The sequence below is a fragment of the Leopardus geoffroyi genome, chromosome B3 (assembly GCF_018350155.1).
Source record: "Leopardus geoffroyi isolate Oge1 chromosome B3, O.geoffroyi_Oge1_pat1.0, whole genome shotgun sequence".
NCBI classification, from domain to species: domain Eukaryota; kingdom Metazoa; phylum Chordata; class Mammalia; order Carnivora; family Felidae; genus Leopardus; species Leopardus geoffroyi.
In genome coordinates, this window is record NC_059337.1 from 126,056,077 (window position 1) to 126,079,593 (window position 23,517).

Below are 23,517 nucleotides of genomic sequence, written 5' to 3' on the forward strand. Positions count from 1 at the left end.
TTGTAGACTTGGGCACACTAAGCAATACAAGTCTCGCTACTTTGGACTCAGATACACACAAGCCCATGACACACCTGAAGTGAATGCACCCTGCAGATGGGTGGCTGCTTGGATCTCTCCTGAGTTTTGCCCCTCCCCACAGGATATGTATGAGCCTTTGCTCGCTGCCTTCAAACAGTCTTCAATTCCATGGCCACCCACCCTGCCTCCTGATGTCGCATGGCAGTCCCCAACCCAGGTCATGATTTGGCAAAGCAGGATTCAACCCTGCCATGTCCACATAACCAGGAATGAGTGACTTTCGCATGTAAAGTAAAAAATAAGGGCAGCTTCTTAAATGTTTAAAGTACAGTGACTCTAAGCTCTTACCTGCCCTCATTAGCCTAAAGCCATTTTCTTTTTCTAGCATTCTTTTCTTGAAAACCAATGTGGTGGGAAAGTCTTTTAAAGTATTAATTGAGGCACTGTCTTTTCACCTGCCAAGAATAGCTGTCCTCCCTCTTCATTTGATAGCTAAAGGAAAGAGCATCCAGAGCTGTGGGTACAATTTATAGGGTGAGACAAAGATGCCAAGTTCATGATTTATATCACTCTAATGTAAGGCAGGATGGATTTTGATGTGGCACAGAGAAAAGAATTTACTTTCCTGTTCCAGGAATAGGAAGGAAGAGACAGGTAAAAGGAACCCCTATCTGCCGCAGCAGAGCCGATGAGCTGGCCTGAGGAGAGGAGGAGTGTTCTGTGTGACCCCACCCTGCCTCTCCCCACACGGACCCGTGGTGGGGTTGGGTGTGTCTTTGTGGGGACGGGCTGCAGGTGGTCATGAGGAATATCCGGGACAGGAGAAAAATTCCTTCCTTGAATTGGAGGGTTTCAAATAAAGACATTTTGTGCCTCGTTTTCTGCCTAGATCTTTTGAGATACTGTCTTAGTCTGTCTGGGCTGCCATAACAAAATACCATAAACTGGGAGACTCATCAACAATAGAAATTGATTATTGTTCACAGTTCTGGAGGCTGGAAGTCTGAGATCAGGGGGCCAGCACAGTTGGGTTCTCTCTTCCTAGTTGCAGACTGCCTGCTGCCTTCTCATCAGATCCATGCGTGGTGGAGCACAGAGAAGGAGAAAGACTCTTATGAGGTGCCAATCTCCTTTATCAGGGCTCTATCCTCCTGACCTCATCCAAACCTAATCACATCCTAATGGCCCCACCTCCTAATGCCATCACATAGGTGGGGAGGGTTTAATATATGAATTCTGGGAGGTCACAAACCCCATAGATTCTCCTCATACCACTAGGCATGGAGAAGCAGTGAAAATGGGGACCTGGCCCATCTATTCACAGGAGGGTCCAGAATGTGGTTGGGGGTGCAGACGGGATCTGAATGCTCTCATGTACCTGGGGATAGGGAAGGTGGAATATGACAATCAGCAGGCTGGTTGCCGGGAACAGAGCAGGTGGACAGCCATAAAGTACATGGCTGATGTCTCACAGAATCTTCTGTGTCACAGGGCCAACCTGTGGGCCAGGTCAGAAGGGGGAGTTCAGAGCCATCGCCGGGCGGGGAGAACAGTGGAGGAGATGAGCAACCAGGAACACTGCCTCTCTTCCCCCTGGATGCTACTTTGTGATGTAAACTTTCCCTGAAGGACCACTGCTATTAGTGAAGGGGCTGGCACAAGAGTTCAGAAAATAAAATGAGTTGCAATGCAGTTTATTTGCTGCTGTGACGATGGATGAGCACATCTAGTATGTCCTCAGTCACAATCCTTACCCTGACCTGAAAAATCGAAAGTGAGGTTCTCCTGTGGCCGGCTGCTTTCCACACCCCCTTCCAGGGCTCCTCCTGGGGCTCTTTGTGGCCTCATGCTCCCCCTTGTGGTCGTTGCTTGATATGGCTCCCGCTCTGGGTGGGAGGGAGGAAGCTCCTTCACTCAGTCTGATTCAGTCAAAGTGGCTCAGAGCAAAAATGGCCTGAGGTTCCCAGGCTTATGGATGGCTGTTGGTGACATAAACATGGCTACTTCCTGCAAAGTGTGTCCAAGACGTCAGGATGGCTGAAGCAAGATGAATCACTGCCTACTGTGCCCAGACAGGTCTCTCCTAGGACAGTCTGGGCCCTGGGATGATTGCACCACCATCCTCTCTATGGTGAGTGCCTTCTTAGCTTCTCCTTTCCTGCTAGGAGCCCTCATCTGAGGTCATTTTGTCCTTCTGACATATTCTATCACATTAAAAAAAAAAAAAATATATATATATATATATATATATATATATATATATATATATATATAAACCTTTAACCTTGGAATAGTTTTAAACTTACAGAAAAGTTGCAAAGATAGCAGAGTTCCTATATATTCCATACCCAGTTTCTCCTAGTAGTAACATCTTACATTCCTAAGGGACATTTGTCGCAACAAATGAAGCAGTATTGAGAAACTATTATTAACTGAAGTCCATACTTTATTCAGCTTTCCCTAGTTTTTTTGTTTTTTGTTTTTTGTTTTTTGTTTTTTTACACCTAATGTCCTTTTCCTGTTCTAGGATCCCACTCAGGGTACCTCATTACATTGAATCATGTCTCCTTAGGGACCTCTGGCCTGTGACAGTTTCTCATGTCTCTTTGCTTTTGATGAGATTGACAATTTTGAGGAATACTGGCAGAGTATTTTGTCAAATGTCCCTCAACTGGAACTTGATTAGACTGAGGTTATGGGTTTTGTGAGGAAGACCAGAGGTGAAGGACCCTCTTCATCACGTCGTATCAAGGGTACGTGCAGTCAATACAACTCATCATTGTTGATATTGACCTTGATCACTTGGCTGAGGCAGTGTTCATCAGCTTTCTCTAAAATAAAGTTCTCTTTTTCCCCCTTTCCATGCTGTACTCTTAGGAAAGACATCACCCTACACAGTCCTGTTCCATCACTTTCGAATCTCAGTGAGGAAGACCCTGTGTCTCCAGTGGTTGCTGTGTTTTTCAGAGTTGTTCCATAAGCAATTTATTATTTGTGGTACAAGGCACATTAAAAAAATAGAAAATATTAATCAAAAAGGCTTTAAAGACTTCATAACAATTCAAATTGTTATAGCCTCAGCAGAATATCTTCCCAAAATTGGAATTAGAAAATCATGTAAGAACTTCAGTGACTCAAGAAAAATCACATAATTTGGCACTACCATCAATAGAACAGAAATTTTGTGGAAAGTATGATTAAACAACATAATTAGAGGCATTGCTGAAATTAAGGCAAGAAAAATAAATATTTCGGAATTCGTGTGTAATTTGTAAATTACATGTGTCTGTACTTTATGACTCATCCAAACTTGACCGGTAACAGAACACCCAGGCATGTGCAATAATAATTAAATTCAGCTGTCTGATATTTGCCCACTTGCAGTTGTGGCTTTTTGTGAAGGTGTATTTGCTTTGACAGGAGGGTAGAACATATTTTGCTTAATTTATAACTTTTAGTTTGTTAGAGGTGTGGCCTATAGACCTCTCTTTGTACTCACAGCCTGAGCCCCCGAAATGCTAGGGGCGGGTGTGACCGTTTGGAGGAACACGAGCATGACCCTTAGCATTGCCAGTGGAAAACTTCCTCCCTGGCCACTTTGGTGTCTAGTTTGATTCTGTATTTGTTAATGTGCCTCAATCGAACCGGAGGAGGCTGTGGTGGGGACCTGGTTTATAGCTGATGGCTTAGAAGCCAGGGGACAGCCTGGACTTTCAGCTGGCATCTGAAGGGGGGCGGAGGGGCATTCTTGTGGGACAGAGCCCTTCACCTGAGGGATCTGACACTATCTCTGGGTAGACAGTGTCATTACTGAGTTCATTGTAGAACACGCAGCTGGGGTCACAGAAATGCTTGGTGTGGGGACCTCCCCCCTCCACCTGGTGTCAGAAGTATAGTAAGTGTGGTGGCTCAGTGAGAGTAGAGGAGAAACCCAGGAGGACTGAGACTTTTCTCTCACTTGGTTATACTCCATGGCACGTATCCCAGTCTGCAGTTAACTTTTAATTTATATATTATCTGTTTAATATTTGTTTTCCTTGATGAGGTTTGAGGAAGATAATGAATCCCACCTTCTTCCTTCTCTGGGTTCAGAGTCAATTAAGAAATAAGACACAGAAGTCAGAGATAAAACATCGGCATTATTACTGGTAACAAAACTACTCTGACAACTTTGCTCATTGCTGACACTTATGACTCTTATCTCCAAGAGAGATGCCTTAGTTTTTACAGTTGGACGATGTCCTTACAGGATATAAGCACTACTCACAATCACCCATTCCCCACTTCTTTCAGGAGGTATTGTAAACATTTCCAGGGATTAAAAAAATTAATCTCAACCTCTTTTAATGCAAATAATTGCCATGTGGCATGCTGGGAGTGGAATTGCAAGAGAGAGCGCATAGGGCTCTGGCCGAACAACAGGGCAGGGGCTGGGAGATAATGGACAGTGTGTGCATAGGCCTGCACCTACATGGGTGTAGTAAATAGGGGTGCTTCTCAGCAAGCAAAGGAGGCCCCTCTTAGAATGTTGGGCTGGGAGTGACAGAGATGGATATTTAGGGGGAAAATCACCCAACATTTCAGAGTCTCGAGCCTGTAGGCACCCTAGAATCTCTGACTGAAAAGAGAGACCCCAGTTTTTCACTCCTTTTGAAAGGATATCTTGAGAGTTAGTGAGATTGTATGATTGTGGAAGGTTGCCAGGGGCTATGGACTGGGAGACATAAGAAGAGAATGGATAGCAATAAATCTGGGGAACTCAGAAAGAATGTTCAGAGAGTAGAAACTTTATATATTGATTGAAAGTAAGTAAAGAAAGCCACTTTAATGCTTGTAGTGAGACTGCAGCCGCATTTGGGGAAGGTAAATTAGAGGGAGGAGGTGAGGGGAGATGGGAGAGGCCTTGCCTGGCTTACAGATAAGAGGCAAAAAAAAAAAACAACCCAGAAATGCTGTTACCTGTAAAAGTGAAGCTGGGATCCAGCTGTGCCCCTGGAGGCTTGCTGTCAGTGCAACAAACTAACAGCTTGTTGTACTCCAATGGGAGTTGAGTAAAAAGCCATTGTTAGAAGGAATGTAAACAAAAACTGCCAGTTAGGCCCACAGAAAAGCATTTTATGTGTTTGAAGCTTAAGAAACGATGGTTCAGGTTCAAGGTTATGTGGAGTTTTAAGCAAATAGTCAGCAGGGTTTACTTTAGGAGGGCATCTTGACACACAACCAAATGACCCAAATAAGGCAAGCACTGTGGAGTTCAGGCAGCAGGTAAGTAAGCCCTTCTGTTCACAATGGGCATCCCAGTCATTCCTTATTTATTTACCTAGTTTTACTTTAGAGTCCAGTTTAGTAGGACTCTAGTAGGAAATGTAATAAATCCAACCTTAGGGACAGAGTGGCCTTGAAAAATGTAGGTAGCAATCTAGCAAATTACACATCTTGTGCAATTTGGTGGGCAAGTCAGTGGGAAGGTGGAACTGAGCTCGCAAATTTGCAGCTTCCAAAGTCATCGGTTTTGAAGACTATGGGGTTACCTAGGATGGCAGTTGACTTTTACTCCTTTAAAGGTGAAGTTTAGGGCTAGATTGGCCCTTTGATATTATCTAATCCTACCCTGTCATTTTAGGAAAGATAATAGACCCAGAGAGGTCAGAGTTTTGCTAAAGATTACAACACCTAGCTAGCAGTTGACTAGGATTCCAGTAATCTGAAGGTGTGCTGTGATAAGACTGGAATATGGGAAGTCTATGTCTGTGGGGTATGAATGACAAGCTGGCTCTCCTGAGGGTGTCTTCAAGTCCCTCAGTCCACTTGTCCCCATGCATGAGTCTTGTGGGAATCTCTGGCTTCCCTGACAGCCACCAGGAAGACTTGGGAGAGCCCCTAGGGCCATCAGTGAGTCCTAAGTGAATGGTTTCTGCATGGATGAGCTTCCTTGGCCTCTGGCTGCCTGCTGTGGCCAGCTGGCTAGGAGGACAGCAGAGGCTTTTGTGCAATATTCTCTCCTTAGCAATTTCTGAGGAAGAGAGCTTATATATAGGCCCGTGACACTTGGGGATGGGAGGATTCAGCTTTGGAGACTCAGACATCAGAATTGAGAAGGGGAAGGTCAGTGCATCCTGCAGTTGATCAACTAAGTCTACAAGACTGACCTCCCGGCCTGTCTCCTTCTCATGCCGCTTTTTAGTGGAGAACACCTTTAGGGTTTAACTCCCCACCAACACCTCCTTCTCTGTCCCTCTCTGCCATACTTTGGAGGCCTTTTGTTTGTTTGTTTTTAATATGAAATTTATTGTCACATTGGTTTCCATACAACACCCAGTGCTCATCCCAATAGGTTCCCTCCTCAATGCCCATCACCCACCCTCCCCTCCCTCCCACCCCCCATCAACCCTCAGTTTATTCTCAGTTTTTAAGAGTCTCTTATGGTTTGGCTCTCTCCCCCTCTCTAACTTTTCAGGAGGCCTTTTGGAAAGGTGCTTACCTACTGTAAGAGAGAAAGAAACATCCAGGATGTCAAAGAGCTGATGGCTGAAGGGAGAATATGAAGTAATGATGTCAGCTCTCCTTCCATTTCAAACCCAACCCCAAAGCTATATTAGGCTAGTGCACACAGCATTATTCAACAGATCTTTGTTGATTGAATGAATACATTGGCGGTAACAAAGAGATTGAGATTTCGGAACACGGTGGGGTATGCTTAGCATGGATTCTCTGATCTCAGGGAAAAGAAAACAGAAAGGCAATTTTCATCTAATTTCAATCAGAATATTCTGGAGATGAAAGGGATCTTAGTGATTATTTGGTTTCTTTGTTGTTTTACAAATAGGAATTTAATGACTTGCATTTCTTGCTGGTTCAGTAACATACACTTAAATATTTTCGTTTTTGAATTGAATGGAATATATATTGGATAGATACTCAGATTGCTCTTGCCTCAAATTTCCCATTTGCTGCTCATGTTTCCTGAATGTTTCGTTGTGGAGTGGCTCATTAAGGTGGGAAACAGGTGGTAGCTTTGGGGTCTTAATGCTTTAATCCTACATTTTACCATTTCTAACTGGGCTCCCTTAACAGTTACAAAAACTGTGGGAGGGTCAGATTTACAAATACTGACAGTGTTGCCAGGGCTGTTTTGATGAGTGCAGTTCAAAAGCATAACACACAGTCTCCACCCTTTTCTTTTTTTTTTTTTTTCTTTTAAAGCTATTACATACTACTATTAAGTAATTTAGATAATCTAGAATGCTAATTATCAAGACCCATGCTCCAAAACACCACACAGCAAATAGATGCAGGATTGCAGTCCAGTTTCAGCTCTTAGAGAATTGAAGCGAAAGGCAGCACAACGGCTACGAGCCTTTAGGGACATCACTCAAATTATTGAAGCCTTGCCACAGCCAGAACCATGTTTAGCACGTAGTAGGTTCTTAATACTTATTATGTGATGAACGCATATATCTGTATAAAGATAGTACTTAAATGCTTTTCAATAATGACCTGAAAACTATATCAGAACAAGTCTTAACTTTGCCCTGCACAATCAAATGATATGTGTGCATGGCAGGCACTTGACAGGTGATATATACTCTGTTGCAAAGTTGCAACTGCTACTTCTGTCATTTATCCATGGAACAAACATTTAGTGAGTATCCACTACATGTAAGACACCAGAGATAAAACTTTGAACAAATTATTATTGATAATAATAATATAGGAGAGAGTATGGGCTTTGGAATTGGACTCACCTGGATTTGGATACACTCTTATGACCTCTAGAGTGAATTGGGGCATACCAACTTTATCTGAGCCTCACTTTTTGCATCTGTAATTTGGGGATATTAGTACTATCTGTGAAAGTTGGGTTGTTACGGAGATTAAATATAAAGTAAAAAACATCTGTAACATTTACAAAGTCACAGAAGATGGTCAGTACACATTTATTACTGGCAGTACTAGTTAGCCGTGTGGGAAGGTTTTCCCAAAAATGTTTCAGATGCTATGGCATTTCACCACGAGAGGGAGGCATAACCACACTATTTGGAACACAGCTTTCTCCCCATACAGATGGCTCTCAGCACTCAACACAGTGTTACTCCCATATTGTGAGTTTAACGCAACATTTAAAGGCTTAAATAGCTTAGTATAATATTTTAAAAGTGGCAGGTTCTAACCTCCAGGCTTCTAGTCAACTGGGTATTGATAAGAACGATCAATTAAGTATTCTGCATTCCAGATGTTGAGAATATTCTTGCAATGAGGACTCAGCTGGATCTGAATTGTTGAGTCTTAAAAATTAAGCCAAGTTATCTAACAGCATCAGGCTGTCTTTGGCTAAATCCAGAATTTCATGGAATTGGTCAAGCTGTTAAACTTAGGCCTCCTGGCTGCCATTTGAGATTCATATAAATTCTTTACTTTGAGACATTCTAGATCGAAGATTTGAAAATGCAGTCTTTCATTTAACATATATTTATTGTGGACCTACTAGGTACCAGGTGCTGTTTTCAGTGCTTACTATTCAGCAGGAGATTAAAAAACCTCAAATGAAGTCATTATCACTGTCATTAAGCAATAGATCAGATTTATCAAATTTCTAAATGGAAAGTGACAAGAAAGAAGCAGCCAGTGTGTGAAACAATAGGGCAGGGTGATCGGTTCTTGCATCAGGGCTTGTAACTGACTTTCTCAGATCCCTTTGTTGGAGTGGCCCAGTGCTGGCCCTCGCTCATGGCTGATGTCCTGGACTTGACTAATGCACTGTCCCAGCCGCGAACATTTGCATTAGTGATTCTAAATCTTCATGCCATGACACACGGGTGTAAACTGGGAACTGTAAGGAGTAAATAAGGGAACATTTGCTGTTCCTGTGGATCTCAGCCTGGAAATCAGGCAGCCCAAACTGTAGCTCGCTTCATCCTCCTGAGTCACTCTCATTTCATTTTGTTCCCTCCTTCTGGTAGGATGACAGAAACTTCCTTTAGTTGTTTTGTGTGTCTAATTCTGGGGTTGGTGGTGCGGCCGGGGGCAGAGGGTGACGTGAAGACACTGGTGTGTCCACAGAGGCAATCTTGTAAGCCCTGGATGTCATCTGGGCCATGGACACCTGTTGAGAAGTCCGTTACTCATCTGGTCCCTGGTTATCAGTTCACTCAGGTTACCAAGGAGACATCCACCCTCTCTCCTGTAAGTTTCAGATTCATTAGCTCATTCACCTACCTCCTGTGCCTTTAGGGGCATAGAGATTGCCTTGTCCCACTCTGTGGGGCTGCTGTGGCCCTGTCTAGTTGTCCCAGAAACACCAGGCATCTCTTCCTTCTCTGAATCTTGCTGCCTCCCAGAGTTCTTCCCTAAGAATGGGGAGCCTCTTCCCTGCCCTCTGATGCCTCATCTCAACCCTGCCTGGGGATTTCAGTAGCTCCCTGGGATTGGCCCAAAGTAGGCCCCCCTTTCTCTGCATCCTCAGCTTCTATGATCTCATTGCTTCCCCTGAGGCTTTCTACTTCCAGCTTGGGAAATTCTTCCAAATTTAGGAGTGGGAGGGAGCCTTGCTCTTTTATTCATGATTTATCTCTAAAAACCTGTACCCCACATTAAGGAATCTACTCTTGAAATCATTGTTGCACTATATGCTAACTAATTTGGATGTAAATTAAAAAAATAAAATTAAAAGAAAAAACCTGTACCCCAAATTCTCTTTGTTTCACCTAATGTCTGGTCTTTTGGGAAAACCAAAATCTGGGATGAATCTTGAAGCCTGTTTGATTTTCTCCTTGTTGTGTCTCTCTGCCTCCCTTTTCCCCACAAAACAAGTCCAGGCTAACCTAGATGCTTGGGGGTGGGCAGGAGGAGAAGGATAGAAAGGTGAAAAGGGATACAGAGAAAAAATATTGGTTAATATTTCAAATATATTATCCTGCCATACCAATAATAAAGTACCAACATTTGTGAATGATTTATCTTTTTTATAAATTGGAGTGGTTTCAAGGTTATCCCTATAATAACTTCCATCCTATTGTTCATTTGGATTTCAGTTTGATCATTTCTTCCTCAGGGAAGGGTCTCCTGACCTACCCTCTTCTCTGCTTTCATAGCACTGTTTTTCTCCCTCTCATAACACTTACTCTCATTTTTAGTAATTGTGGTAAAGTACACATAACAAAATTTGCCATCTTAACCACTTATTATTTATTTATTTATTTTATTTGAGAGAGAGAGAGAGGGGAAGAGAGAGAGAGAGAGAGAGAGAGAGAGAGAGAGAGAGAATCCTTAAATAGGCTCTATGCTCAGCATGGAGCCTGACATGGGGCTGGATCTCGCGACCCCGGGATCATGGCCTGAGCTGAAATTAAGAGTTGGATGCTCAACTGACTGTGCCACCCAGGCACCCCATCTTAGCCATTTTTTTTTCAAAGTTTATTTATTTTTGGGACAGAGAGAGACAGAGCATGAACGGGGGAGGGGCAGAGAGAGAGGGAGACACAGAATCGGAAACAGGCTCCAGGCTCTGAGCCATCAGCCCAGAGCCTGACACGGGGCTCGAACTCACGGACCGCGAGATCGTGACCTGGCTGAAGTCGGACGCTTAACCGACTGCGCCACCCAGGCGCCCCATCCATTTTTAAGCATATAGTTCAGTGGCATTAAACACATCCACTGTGACCACCAGTGTGGTCCACTGTGGACCACTGTGACCACCAATCCATCCACAGTGTTCTTTTCATCTTACAAACGTAAAATAATTTTAACTTTGTGTGATTCTTTGATTAATGTTTGCCTGCTTCACGAGGATTTCAGCTCCATGGTGGTTCAGACTGTGTTCTGTTCTCCTCATTGATACATTTTAGCATCTGGCACAGTGTGTACCATAGAGTAGTTGCTCACAGAGTAGTATTTACTGAATGAGTGGGTGGCTCTCATTTGCTTTCCTTATATGCATTCTTGAGGAGGACAGAAAGGAAATAGGTACAGCCAGCATGCCAGAAACTTCTCACAACCCTGGGTGCGTGTGGGAGTATGTTGTACAATTTAACAACGTCTAGAGAAATTTACATGTTTTGGGTTAACATGGTAGACTCACAATGCATCTTTTCCCCAAAACCCAATGAAATAAGGAAAAACTGTAAAAGCAAAAACAAACAAGAATACAGTAACCAAAGGAGGAAAGAGACATAGTATATATCAATAAGGTTAAAGAAACTAGCCACTGTGAAGACACTCCAAAGATGCTGGAACAGAGTAGAATCCCAGGCTGCCCTGGACTCTCTAGAAGCCAGACTGGATAAGCCAGAGGCAATAAAATTCTGAGAAATCTCATGAATAATCCCAATTTGAAAAGAGGGAAACTGAGTAAACCGACCTTCTATTTTTCTTCATCTGACTGAGAAATAGTGGGAATGAATCCTGAAAGAAAGGGGCATAGGTAGCTCCTTGGTTAGGCATGGAACTAGAGAAACCCACTGACATGCATTGTCATCTAGCAATGGGAACAAGATACACACATTGCCAGAGGGTGGCCCTTTGGACAGTAGAGATATCAAGATGGTGGAAGAGAGCAGGATTAAGTTTTCTAACCAAAGCTGCTCTACCCACCAATTCAGGTGAGCTCTCCCATCTGTGTTTTGGACAGGAAACTAAACTGGTCTCAGCTACAGTGGGAAGAGTGCCAAGAAGTCAGCCCACTACAACAGACCAGCTAGAAAGTCCATTCAGGGCTGTCGAGCATGAACAAAATATAAATGGCATGGCAGGAATGCAAACCTTCTACAGCAGAAGACACAACAAACTACAAACCAAAGTCAATAAGCAAGAAGTATATTACACAGATTCTGTTTTAGAAAAAAACATAAGGAACAGAAGAAAATGCTTTGCAATCTGTGTTATAGAACAATTTGACTTTAGAAGAGAACAAATATAATAAATTGGTAACTCAAACATAGTAAAACAATAGCGTGCAATCAAGGAGTTATGGAAACCTGTGGAATTCAGTTCAAGAACTAAATGATATCACTATGGAACTAATAACTGGGAATAGCAAAGAACAACATTTAAACATTGCTGAAATTTGAATTATTAATATAGAAGAAAGACTTGAGGCAATCTAGGTAAGTGTAATTAAAAGGGTAAGAATTAAAGCAATCGAATTGAAACTAATAGATGTAAAATGCAAGAAAACAAATCAACATAAAAGTATTGGGTGGCTCTAAAGAAATATTCAGGGAAATAATGAAGAACCTGTTTTCTCAAAGATAACACTGAGTATACAAATCCAAAGGGCATACTATGTTCTAGAAAAATTATAAGAATAAAGCTCAACATGGGGCGCCTGGGTGGCTCAGTAGGTTAAGCGTCCGACTTCAGCTCAGGTCACGATCTCACGGTCTGTGGGTTCGAGCCCCGCGTCGGGCTCTGGGCTGATGGCTCAGAGCCTGGAGCCTGCTCCCGATTCTGTGTCTCCTTCTCTCTCTGCCCCTCCCCCATTCATGCTCTGTCTCTCTCTGTCTCAAAAATAAATAAAAAATGTTAAAAAAAATAAAAAAAAAAAAGAATAAAGCTCAACACTAAGACGTTTTAGTTAAGAAGCTAAAACTCAATAATAAGAAACAATTCTTTAGGAATCTAGGGAGAAAAGGCAAGTCCTTCACAAGGAGAAAAAAAACTAGGCTGGTCTTAGGTTTTCCCACAGTTTTTAATGGCAGAAGACAATGGAACTAGAGCTTTAAAATATTCCTAGGGAAACGTTTGACTGTGAACCCTCTTACCTGTCTAAGATGATGTTCAGGTGTAAAGGGAATTTGAAACACAGAAGAATTTATTGTATTTCATTTATTTATTTTTCCAAATTTTTATTTAAATTTAGTTAGTTAACATATAGTGTAATACTTGTTTCAGGAGTAGAATTTAGTGATTCATCGCTTACATATAATACCCAGTGTTCATCATAACAAATGCCCTCCTTAATACCCATCACCCATTTGGTCCATCCCCCACCCACCTCCCTCCATCAACCCTCTGTTTCTTCTCTATCATTAAGAGTCTCTTATGGTTTGTTTCCCTTCCTCTCTGCACCCTACTTCTCATATATTCATTTGTTTTGTTTTTCGAATTCCACATATGAGTGAAATCATATGGTCTTTTATTTTTCTTTTTCTGACTGACATGTCGCTTAGCATAATCTACTCTAGTTCCATCCATGTGATTACAAATGGTAAGATTTCATTCTTTTTGATGGCTGAGTACTATTCCATTATATATATATATATATATATATATATATATATATATATATATGATAAAATAGAAGAAATGGATAAAAAAGATGTGATATATATATACATACACATACACACACACACATATATATTATATTATAATATATATATATATATATATATATATATATATATACACACATACCACATCTTTTTTATCCATTTATCAGTCAATGGACATTTGGGTTCCTTCCATAATTTGGCTATTGTTGATAGTGCTGCTATAAACATTGGGGTGCATGTGCCCCTTTGAATCTGTATTTTTGTACCCCTTGGATAAATACCTAGTAGTGCAATTGCTGGATCATTGGGTAGTTCTATTTTTAACTTTTTGAAGAATCTCCATTCTGTTTTCCAGAGTGATTGCACCAGTTTTCATTCCTACAAACAGTGTTAAGAGGGTTCCTCTTTCTCCCCATCCTCACCACCATCTGTTGTTTCCTGTGTTGTTAATTTTAGCCATTCTGACAGGGAAACAGAAGAATTTAAAGAATTCAGTACCTGTATGAGCTTCTTGGGGAAAAAAAACTACATGCAGTTAAAGCCAGCCACTTAATGTGTGAATCAAAATGCAGAATGCAGGAATGTAGAAACCCTAGAAAATACTGTGTTGAACACTAAATTCATATAAATGTAGAATTCATGTTAAACAGCTATGAGAATTATGTATAAAGAACAAAATGTGAGTGTTGTTAACATGGACAGTGTAGAAACTATAATGTAACTAGCAAATATCAGGAAGAGGGGAGAGGATAGGAAGATATGTGAGAATATGAAAGTCTTCATCTCTCATAGCAAATAGCAGGGAGTGAAGAGAAACTTGTATCAAAATAAGTAGCTTAAAAAAATCCTGCAATCTTCAGATTTTTTTAAAGTTTATTTATTTTGAGAGAGAGAGAACATGAGTGGGAGAGGGCAGAGAGAGGGGGAGAGAGAGAGAATCCCAAGCAGGCTCTGCCCTGTCTGCGCAGAGCATGACTCAAGGTTTGAACTCTCGAAATGTGAGATCATGACCTGAGCCTAAATCAAGAGTCAGACACCCAACCATCTGAGCCACCCAGGCACCCTGACATGTGTGATCATTTTAACTTAATATGAACAGTTATTCCTGGCTGTGGGATTTTGATTTTATTTCAAACTTTGGCTTTATATTTTCTACATTCTTTGTTGTACAATATTTGTTTCTACATTCTTTTTCCACGTTGTTTTTACATTTATTTATTTATTTATTTATTTATTTAATTTTTGAGAGAGAGAGAGACAGAGGGTGAGTGGGGAAGGGGCAGAGAGAGAGAGAGGGAGACACAGAATCCGAGGCAGGCTCCAGGCTCTGAGCTGTCAGCACAGAACCTGACGCGGGGCTTGAACCCATAGACCATGAGATCATGACCTGAGCCAAAGTTGGACACAAGCAACTGAGCCACCCAGGCGCCCCTACATTCGTTACATTTTTATAGTAGGTTTGTAGCATTTTTCTGAAAATGAGTGTTTTTTTTAAATTAAAAAAACCTAGGAGAAGCCTGGAAGTCAACACAATGCATTAATAGTGGCCAACTCTAGGTTGGTGGAAATTGGGTGATTGTTATGTTTTTGCTTTGTACTTTTCTGAATTTGTTTAGTTTTTTAAAGACTTGTAGAGAGAAAAATAAAAAGGATAAGTTGGGAATATCTGCTTCATGTCAACTGAATAGCAATCATGCGGGCTTCATTTATGGACTGCCTAATATATTTAGGGACAGATTGATAGAAGGACTGGCTGGCCCGAATGGGTTGTGGGATCTGTCATAATAAGCTGCAGGGTGACAGGCTGGTGTGGTACACGGCCACTCTTGGGTGGTCTAGGAGAAAAGTGACAGTGTCTGGGTACTGGGAGTCTCTTTTGAGAGACTAGCAGAATTAAAGAAATTTCAAGAGAACAGTCAGACCTATTCATCATTGCATATACTTAAATATGCCATGACTCAAATTTCCCCTTGAAGCATAACACCTTGTAAAGTCTGGGAACACTTATAGGTGTTAATTTTTTCATTGACTTTGTAATGGAATTTTATTCTACTTATTAAGCATTCGACACAGAGGGAAATACATCAATGAAAACCAGTGAAACAATAAAAATTTTATACCAAAAATAAGAGCAGATTTTGTTATATTAATAGGAAGAGGATATGATGCCTAAACAGTAGGTAAAACACAAAGCTACTATGGCTAAAAAGTAGCTATGTGTCCATAATGTCCTAACCATGCTGGTATGATCCTTTACTCATTGCTCTACACAGGCAGGCATGGCAGAGTCAAAAGAGCATGAAGGTTAATGTCAAAGTCCTGCTCCTCTACCCACAGTTTCCTTCTCCAGGAAGTGGAGAGACTAAAGCTGACTTTGTTGGGTTTGATTCAGATGACGTGTGTGTAAAGCACCATGAATGATTTAGTGGAGGTCATTATTATTGAAGCATGTTGATGAACAGGGCAAACCTCTTCCTCTTCTCTAGAGTGACCACCGATTAGCTGTTACTTGAAAGGTGCTGTCTTTATTTCCAATTGGACCAGTTACCAACCTGTACAGGGAGTCCACTGCAGAATTAAACATGAATTAAACTTTAGGGGCACCTGGGTGGCTCAGTTGGTTAAGCATCCAACTCTTGCTTTCAGGTCATGATCTTACAGTTTGAGAGATTGAGCCCTGCTGTTAGCACAGAGCCTGCTTGGGATTCTCTCTTTCCCTCTTTCTCTGCCTCTCTCTCTCTCATAAATAAATAAATAAATACAGAAAAACATGAACTAAACTTTATTCAGAGGGAGAGTTTGGATGTTCTAGTTGATGACCCTGAAACTGTAAAGAAGCATGTGTATGAGGCCCATATGTTAATCTCATGCACAAAGAGCTGGAGGGACCACAGAGAGGAGCTGATTCACTATCCTCACTTTCTAGGTAAAGACACTGAGACTCAGAGAAGTGAAGGCTTGCTTAGGCTCATACCTCTGCTTTGTCTAACAGGGAAGTTTGAATGGAAGGACTAGCTTATGGAGAAGCACGGAAGTTCAGAACCTAGATTGGGGAAAAGGAGTTGACCCTGAAACCTTCCTGGCAGAGCACATGCGTCATTCATCAGGATGATGTAATTCCAGCAACCTGTGTGTCCTTGTGGTGAAATGGCCACTCCATGTTATCAAGAAGCCTTGCTATCTTTTCTTCTCTCCTTGGTTCATCTGCTGATGAGCACATTGTCTAATTCTAGAAGCCTCAGTGGTCAATAGCTGTTATTGGTAATGTGTACATGGAGGAGACCTGAACATTCTTGGACTGCAAAGAAGACTGTGTTCAGGAACAAAGCCGGAGCTAGACCCTGGAGTGCTCCTGGGTCCAGAAGCGAGGGACCACAGGCCAGACACTGCTGGACAGTAAAAGAGTTGGGGGTAGAGCAGTCAGGAATGAAGATGGGGCACTGTATGTAGTTGTTGTGGTCTCACCTAGAGGGGTTTACTTTAAGACCCCAGGAAGGAGTGGCTCAGTGATGAAGTGATGCAGGGAGGAGACAGATCCATGGAGACTTGGGAACAGGTGGGGGTTATAGTGACTGCCTCTTAGACACAGGTCTTTAGCCTGAAGTGGGCAGATTTGGCTGACCTTATTCCCTCATGTGGGGATTGAAAGTCTGCATCTTGGAAGTATGTACTTCTTTCCAGAGGAGCCTCTGGCAGACGTTTGGACAGGGCTGTGCTAAGATTTGTGCTTTGCCGCATTTTTATGTTCAACCTCCTACCCGTCCCCTCTCTCCTCACGCTTCCTTTCTCCAGGGTCTTCCCATTTGCAAAATCGAGAAAGCACACATTTAGCCACAACAGGAGAACAGAACAAAGATACTTTATGAAAAAGAGACATGATCTCATAGAAGAGGGATGTTTATTTACCCCAGCCCTGGAGAAGTTCATTCTAAGGGCACAATTCTAAAAGCCAACAAGACAAACACCTGTGGGGGAGCTGGGTGCTTAAAGTAAGTTAAGACTAAAGAATGGTCGTTGCCTCGGGGCCCTAAAATCTAAAGGAACTAGCACAGATTTAAAGACAAACTCTCAAAGTTACTTTTTCCTCCTCACTGACTTTAATTTTTTATTTTTGCTGTTTTTCCTGAAGTCTTTTTTATATTTGGAGAGGAGAAGAATGTCCTTGGGGAGTCAGGAGAATTGGGTTAAAATTAGGAACTGTGGACATCAGGTGTAAGCAGTGAATTTCAGAGAGAGTCACAGTGGAAGAAGGTGGGTATGGAGTCAGGGGTTAGACTTTGCTCACCGCCAGGTCCATTTTCCCCAGAATCTACCTTTCTCTTACCTTGTACCTGTTTTCTCCTCTTCCTAAGGCTGAGGCATGTCCATTGGTTTACTCTTTTACATGCTGAGCTAAAGATTCCTTAAACAAGGTCACCTCCCAGCTCTTGAAGAAACAGTCTGTTGTTAGGCTCAACACATAGTAGGTGCTCAGATATTCACTAAAGTAATAAGTTAATAAGTTTCAGGCTTAACACAAACAGAGTAACTGAGTCTCAGAGACATACTCATTCACTGTACAAGGTTGTATCCTAGCCAGGAGCAGAACTTCAGGTCTGGTTGAGGTCAGGGAAAATGCACATAAAAATAGTGAATTGTGGATGCAGGGTATTGTCAGTGTTCACATGATGAGTACAGGGTGTTAGCCATCAACTCACAGGAGGGCAGTGTGGGCTGAAGCCACCAGTAAGACTTCCTGGAAAAGGCGGGGCTTGGGTCAAAAGAGAATCAGTGAGGAGGCAGGAGGGAAAGCAGGCAGGAGGTAAGCTTTGAGCCAAGGCTAAGGGGCAGTAATGTTTGTGAATTATTTAGTTCACATAATACCTGGAGTATTGGTGTCCCTGGTAGACTGGTTTGGCTAAAGAAGTCTGAGTGGAGGCACTGTGGCAGATGAGGCTGCAGAAATCAGCAGATGCCAGGCTGGGAAGTGCTGGCCCTCTGTGTCATTTGCATCGTCCTGGTTCTTGATTCCCAGGATGAAGTGGACCCTTGGGTACATACACTGCTCATATGCCCCCTTCAGGACTAGGCACACATTCTCCCAGCTGCCAGGAATGTTGCCAGCTGAGAGCCCATAGTTGAGTTTCTCCCCCAAAATGAACTGCCTCATTCACTGTCAAGACTAGTTGATGTGGGGGTACAAAGGCCCCGTCCCCTTGCCCCAAAGGTGGGTCAACTCTTAAGAGCCATCCCAACTTCAGAGCTCCTGTGTGACATGCCAAGATCTCTGCCCTCCCCCCTGCCCCCAACAACGTCTCCCTCTGCCCGTTTCTGCTCCTCAGTCCCTTGCAGGTATGTTTCAGGAGAGCACTCCCTGTATGCTTTCTGCATGGAAATCTGCTGTTTCAGCATCTGTTTCCTAGGGGACCTGACTTAAGCCAGTTGAGACACAAAGGTTTCTAAGAAGCAGACTCTGAGAAAATTGAGAACAATGAAAGGCCCATTGCCTATGGCACGTGGAGTCATGCTAGCCCTTGGCCTGCTGGAATTGTGCAATCATTAGAACTTGGCCAGGGGTAAGAGAGAACACTGGTGGTTCAATAGCTCAGGCACAGGAAGGGTTTGGGGAAAGCGGTAATGATAAGGTCTTGTATTTGAATAGCTCTTGCTGGGGGCTATTGATGCCCTGGTGAAAGACTGAGGACGATCAATGACCAGTTTAAGTCACTGACTAGTGAAGGCTAGAGGTCCTCCTTGGTAGGTATAAATATTCTTTTTTTTTTTTAATGTTTATTTATTTTTGAGAGAGACAGAGAGACAGAGTGTGAGCAGGGGAGGCGCAGAGAGAGGGAGACATAGAATCCGAAGCAGGCTCCAGGCTCTGAGCTGTCAGCACAGAGCCCAATGCAGGGCTGCAACTCATGAACCATGAGATCATGACCTGAGCCTAAGTCAGATGCCAAACCAACTGAACCACCCAAGTGCCCCTGTAGGTGTATTCTTGACTATTGCAGCCAGAGGGCAGGAAGGTTGAAGAGATGGCTCGGTATTTAATTATATGAACTGTGGATCTCCAGAGAAGGTTGAATTCACAGCCCAGCAGGTTTCCCTCACCAGGTCAAGACCCAGACCCTGAGTAGGAGGAAGGAGGACTCTGAAATTTGGGATGGAGACATCTGAGCTGATGCATTCAGAATTTTTTAATCCCCAGAAACCCCTGAACCATTTGGGTCTGCAGAAGTAGCCGACTCTGCCTTGCAGTTATCTGAGGCTCGATGGGTTGAAATGTGGGACTAGGAAGGTTATAAGACTAGAAATGAGGGGAAGGGTGTGGGAGATGACAAGAAGGAAAGAGGTTTGTGTTCTGGTGGTCTAATTCTTCAATGGCTACTGGAGTAGGAGGAGATTTAATACATTGATGAATAAGGTATTGTAATAGAAATAAATATGGTTTGTCTATGTGCAGATTAGGTATAGTAAATCTCACATGTCCTCAAGATAGAATGTATTTTTCTCTTCCTATTTTCCAATTTCCATTTTCAGTTTTATGTCATGAAATAATAATAACAATTCTTGCAACAGTGATTACACTAATAAATAACATTGTGCATTAGTGCATGAGAATGAAGAATGTACATTATAAATAATAATAGTTTATTTATGATACTCTCTCTACTCACCCTTTCTATTCTCTCAGCAAGGTGCTTGGGGGATCTCAAAAAGCTACCACATACCCCTGCACACACATACATCCAGAGGAGATATTGTTACATATGTATTTCACAAATAAGAACTCCTCCAAATGACAGTTAATAAAAAAAATGGTAATCCTAGAATAAAAATCATTAGAGATGGTGGACATTTATTAAATTTATGTACCACTGAAACTTGGTTTTATGATTCTGAAACTTAATTTAGACATTTTTGGAATACAGATAGATAAAGATCTTAGTAAAACATTATTGACTTCAGGTAGAAAAATACACTCACATGACATTTTTTTTCTGGTAAAGCTATGCATATCCTTTAAATTTCATTGGTTTACAGATGTTTGGATTTTTGGACCAATACATTAAAAACAATAACAACAACATTTTGAAGACCAACATTGGCTGCAATCTATTTTGTGAATTAAGTTTATTTGGAAAAAAAAAAGAGTCAGTGTTGTTTTAATACCATTATTCCATAAAAAAGAATGAAGATTTAACAGTAAAAAGGTAGGAAGAATATAATCTCACAATAAAGGCCTTTAAATTTATCCAATGAATAAAAGAATTAGCTTCATAAAAAACTCCTGGCTATTTTATTTATCTCATTTTGCTGGGAATCAGTGAAAAGTTTTGTCAAGGCAGGTATGAATGCTATGCATGGACAGAAGTTTAGGAATCACTAGTATAATACATTTCTCTTTTTTTCCCTCCAATTTTTTATTTAAATTCTAGGTAGTTAATATACAGTACAGTATTCGTTTCAGGAGTAGAATTCAGTGATTCCTCACTTACGTATAACACCCAGTGCTCATCACAAGGGCCCTCCTTAGTATCCTTAGCCCATCACACATCAGCCCATCCCCCCCCCACCTCCCTCCATCAACCCTGTTTGTTCTCTATCATTAAGAGCCTCTTCTGCTTTGCCTCCTTCCCTCTCTCTTTTTTTTCTTCCCTTTCCCTATGTTCATCTGTTTTGTTTCCTAATTTCTGCATATGAGTGAGATCATATGGTAGGAATCACCAGTAGAATACATTTCTATGAATTAGGCATAGGAACGTTTTAGTTACCTTGGCTGGTGAGATGGAGAAAGCATATCACAGGATGATTTGAAGTTGCTTGCTCTGGGGCCGCTGTTCTCATACTTTAGCATCAGAATTCCCTGAAAAGCATCTTCAAATACATGTTGCTGCCCCAGCCTCAGAGTTTCTGAATCCATGGCTGAAAGACACAAATCTGTATTTCTACCAAGTTGCCAGGCGGTGTTCATGCTGCTGGTCAGGAGCTCACACATTGAGAACCAATATTCTAGGTTATTAAAATGTATTTTCGTTCTTTTTCTTTTTAGAGGGAGAGAGAGGAAGAGGGGGGGAGATCTTAAGCAGGCCCCACACTCAGCACAGAGCCTGATGTGGGGCTTGATCCCACGACCCTGAGATCATGATTTGAGCCAAAATCAAGAGTTGGACACTCAACTGACTTATCCACCCAGGTGCCCCTAAAATGTATTTTCTGTTTTTAAGGAATGTTATATTAATTTGACAGTCTTCCTTCCTTGTATTACTTAGAAAGTAGATTCAGACAGCAAGTTCTAGTTCATAGAATAGAAAATGCAAATATCTTGCCCAAGTGTTCCATGGCCCAGATGCCTCTATCACTTTGTCTTTTGGGTGAATGAAGGCTGACACATCTTTGTAGAACCTTTTAAAAATAATCATCTCCTCTTTCCTTAACTACCCAAGTGGACTCTATCTCCCTCCCTCCCCCTTCTATTTCTGTCTCCCTTTTTCTTTCTTCCTCTTTCCTTATCTCCTTCCCTATTCCCTTCCTTTCTTTCTTTTATAGATATCCCCATTAGATTCTGGGCTTGTGGAAAAGAAGTGCCTTAACTCATTTGCCTTTGAATCCTGGAATCTAGCTGCACGCCTGCTGTTGATCTTGTCCATTTGTTTGGCGTAGCATGGCAATAACCAAATCAATGAACTGAGTAATCAACTAGTGGATTTTCTCTCCATAGATTGGATTATTCCAGCGAAACACTTTGTTTCCTACCCCTCGGCGCCTTCCCGCTATAATCTGTGGCACGGTATTATTTTCCTTAGATCACGTGGACAGCTATTTAAACTGCCTACTTTAAGTGTCTGCTGTGGGGTGCACTGTACCAGCCTATAAGTCAAATATTGGAGCAAATGCATAGATGTCTCATATTTGTCAATTACTAGCCTAACTAGCCTTGCTTGATTAGAATCATGTTCAGTGTATCCCTGGCAAAAGTTTGTGTACTATTCCTGTTAGCTTTGGGGGACATCAGAGTGTGGTGCTTTAGATATCCAAATTTCAAAACCCTTCAAGGTCCTTTTGCATGTCAGATACATATGGAGTATTAAATAGGCTTTGGGTATTTTTCGAGATTCTAAAGGTAGGAATGGAAAGCTGGAGCAGTCTGGAGCATCTGAGTATTCCCGTGGCCCAATGCCCCTTTTCTCCATTTCCTATACACTGTATTGTTTTTGAAATCAGGGGACAACATAATGGGATATCAAAAAACTGACAGGTACAAATACACAACCAAATGCAGAATCTTTGATTTCATGGATTTGTTTTCACCATTCTGGCCTAGTTTTTAAGACCCAAGACTTGTGATTGTGTGACCCAATATACAAGAAAAAGCTGAATAACTGTGGAAAAAATAGGTTTGTAATTTGTATTACATTTATCACTGTTTCCAGGTCCATAAAGACAGAGATGAGAAAGCAAAATACATTCAGGATATAGACTTGGTCCAAGGAGCAGAAAGATACTCAGGTAACAGAATGGGATAGAATAGATAAAAGGGGTTGGGTTAACACAATATATAAGTTATTTCCTCTAGTTAACATAAAATATAACTTTTCTCTCTCTATCATATGTTAACTAAGTGAAATAAAGAACATCTTAAAATTAATTTTTGTCGGGGCGCCTGGGTGGCTCAGTCTGACTTAGGCTGAGGTCATGATCTTGTGGTTTGGGAGTTTGAGCCCCGCATCAGGCTCTGTGCTGACAGCTTGGGGCCTGGAACCTGCTTTGGAATCTGTCTCCCTCTCCCTCAGCACCTCCCCCACTCATGCACTCACTCGCTCTCTGTCTCTCTCTCTCTCAAAAAAATAAACATTAACATTTTTTTAAAAAATAAAATTAATTTTTGTCCCAAAATGCTATTTTCCATAATACCTCATGAACAAGAGTTACTCATTATTTCTTAGACATTTTTAGATTGCTTGCACTCTTTCATTTAAGAAATGTAGGGTGTCTTGTCCCCAGAACTACACAGTTAATGAACATTTGTTTCGAGTGCTTTGTTACATTTCACTCAAAAGGTCTAGGAAGTGCCACGTACTATTAGAAGCAACAATTTTTATTTTGTTTGCAGACAATTCAATTATGGAAAATACCCAGAAAGAAGTTGCGAAAAGAATATCATTAGACAACCAAGTAGCTTTCCTCTCTTCTGTATGCTAGGAAGAGGGATCAGCTTGCTGGTAATTGACTACAGAATTGA

General features: G+C 41.7%; 1 long non-coding RNA gene across 1 annotated transcript in view; it reads left to right on the top strand.

Annotated features, from left to right (window-relative positions):
- The window catches only part of LOC123582321, a 48,920-nt gene extending 26,135 nt beyond the window's left edge, over positions 1–22,785 (top strand). Inside the window, exon 3 of the long non-coding RNA XR_006704316.1 lies at positions 22,709–22,785. This is a non-coding gene — a long non-coding RNA (uncharacterized LOC123582321). The remainder of the gene's footprint in view (positions 1–22,708) is intronic.
- The last annotated feature ends 732 nt before the right edge of the window (positions 22,786–23,517 follow it).